Source organism: Montipora foliosa, chromosome 1, assembly GCF_036669935.1.
Source record: "Montipora foliosa isolate CH-2021 chromosome 1, ASM3666993v2, whole genome shotgun sequence".
In the NCBI taxonomy this organism is placed as follows: Eukaryota; Metazoa; Cnidaria; class Anthozoa; order Scleractinia; family Acroporidae; genus Montipora; species Montipora foliosa.
Genome location: NC_090869.1, coordinates 17,935,500 through 17,937,999, shown reverse-complemented (window position 1 = coordinate 17,937,999; position 2,500 = coordinate 17,935,500). Strand labels below are relative to the sequence as shown.

The 2,500-nt window shown below is 39.2% G+C and overlaps 1 pseudogene; it reads left to right on the top strand.

Annotated features, from left to right (window-relative positions):
• Positions 1–2,473, top strand: part of LOC138010576 (contactin-associated protein-like 4) — a 6,586-nt pseudogene extending 4,113 nt beyond the window's left edge.
• The last annotated feature ends 27 nt before the right edge of the window (positions 2,474–2,500 follow it).

Genomic DNA, 2,500 nt, shown 5'->3' with positions numbered 1-2,500 from the left:
AGGCTGATTTTATTATGCTAGTGAAACGCATTTTAGGATAACAGAGACTGCAATGTTGGAAAAAGAATGGATTGCAATTTTTTTATGCAATTAAATTTACTACGAAGCCACAGATATAACAAAATTGCAAAACAATTTTAGGAAAAAATGCTTAACTTCTAAGAAATTGCAAAATTGCACATTGAATCGAAAAGGGTAGAGTTAAAAGATAACAAATGTAGTAAAATTTGGCATTGTGTTTATATGTTGGCATGTGGTGCATTATAAACTCATCCAAACTTTGAAATTTAAGTGCTCAATTACCCGAAAATTGAAAAAAAAAGTTTCATCGAAACAAATTCGACTAACCTGCTCACTACTTCATAATTTCGCGAAAACTGTAGCTGGCAAAAGAAAAAATTCTGCTTAGTTGTAATTTTGTCACAGGAACTGTATCCATCTATTAGGACTCAGTTGAGAGCAGAAGTACGTTACTCACACACAGGACGATCGGTTAATCCCAAATTGTCAGAGCTTCTTAACGACGCGCTTGAAAATGGTTTTGCCACAACAAAGTTCACAACGGTTGATGGTAGGCAATGTTTATTTCAAGCGAGGCGATGAGACGTTAGAGCTTGGAGTGAGGCAATATGTGGCGACGCGATAACAAAAAGGTTTCGAAAATCCTGTGTAAGGGATCTAGCAGCGTTAACTATGAACCTACAATATCGTACCCAGAGTCCTCGGGTTTTTTGGTCAGCGGGTGAGCGCCCTGAAAGACTCTGGGATAATGGACTTGAACTATTTTTTTGATTGGTCGCCTGCATAACAAAGGCAGTCCACAAAGAAGCTGGTTAGTAATTCGGAAACCCCAGAATTTGGAGGGAGATTCAAAATCTAAAACTATAGTTACAGTGCTGTTTGTTTTTTCTACCTTAGAAACTGTAAATTACAAATTAAAAATAATACAACGACAGGGTTTGAATTATGTCTAAAACCGCACGGGCATTTTCCTGCTAAAAACTGATTACTGTTGCTGTTGCTAAAGTACAGTGGGAAAACATTACATCAGTCTCTTTGAGGAGAAATTCAGAATTACGGAAACATAAGATTGTAGTAAAAGAGGCTTGCACGATGGTATTCTGCAGGATGGAAAGCAGGCTGAAACACTAAAAATACACTTACCGAAAGCATCAGAAGTTTCATCTTCACTCTCTCTTACAGCAAGCCTATTGATTATTTCTCCAGTTTCTTTTATGGTGTGTAAGGCTAAAATTATTTTTGTTTCTCGAACACTTTCAACCCGCCATTTTTTCTGTTTGCTGTCTTCTCTTTTCTGTTCCCGTTTAAACTAAAGCATGCGCAATAAGACCGGAACTCACACATTCTGGGAAAATTGGAGTCTTTCCGGGCGCTCACCCGCTGACCAAGAAGCCCGATGACTCTGGGTACGAGATTGATGAACCTACGTCTCGATCTTAACGCGTTCACTAGCACTTCTTATTTTCCTGAAAACTATCAAGAAAAATACTTACCAAATACAAAGGACAATAGATTCCCTTCGATTGTACGTAGGCAAATATATCTGTAGCAAAACCACAAAAACCGTAAGATCAGTAATAATTGAATAAAGGTTACAAATACGAAAAACCAATATAATATTGGCAGTAACACTCAGAATTAAATCACACATTGCGAAAACTGACATCTAAAATGGGTTAAGAAACTCCTTACAAAAGAAATAAACAAATGATCTTAGGAATGCCTTATGTCGCCGATGGAATCCCAGAATATAAACCAAGCAGTTGCCACTAAACGATGTCTGACATGTCTTTGATATTTTATGATCTCTCCTCTTCAGCAAAATCTTGTAGCCATTTAAAACAACTGCATCCTGCAGCAGAGAGTGGAGCTCACTTTACCGATCCTGATGGTAAAGGAAACTTAGTGCCTTTTAATGTCATCTGTAACGTGACTGACAAGAATGGAACTGGTGTGACAGTCGTCAGTCATGACAGTGAAACGAGAACATTGGTGGATGAGTGTGATAAGGCTGGGTGTTACTCACGTGACATTCATTACGCCGGAGCGAGTCTGTCTTAGCTGGCGATGCTTACTAAAGTTTCCTTACACTGCGAACAGTTTATCAAGTACGAGTGTTATCACTCTAGATTACGGCTTAAGTCCAGTAAAGATCCCCTTGGGTGGTGGGTATCCCGAGATTCAAACAAAATGACGTACTGGGGCAGAGCATCACCTGGACGTTGGAAATGTGCATGCGGGAGGAATATGTCATGCGCAAAACAAACAAAAATTGTAATTGTGACAAAAAGATGCAGATTGGCGTGAAGACAGCGGTCTGCTTACTGACAAGTCCACTCTTCCAGTCACACAGCTTAGATTTGGAGACGTGGGATGGGGAGGAAACAATAAAAGCCACGATTAAAAAGGCTACCATACATTGGGAAAACTGAAGTGCTATGGCGTTATTTGAAGCCTCTTTGGGTGTTTTAACAAAGAC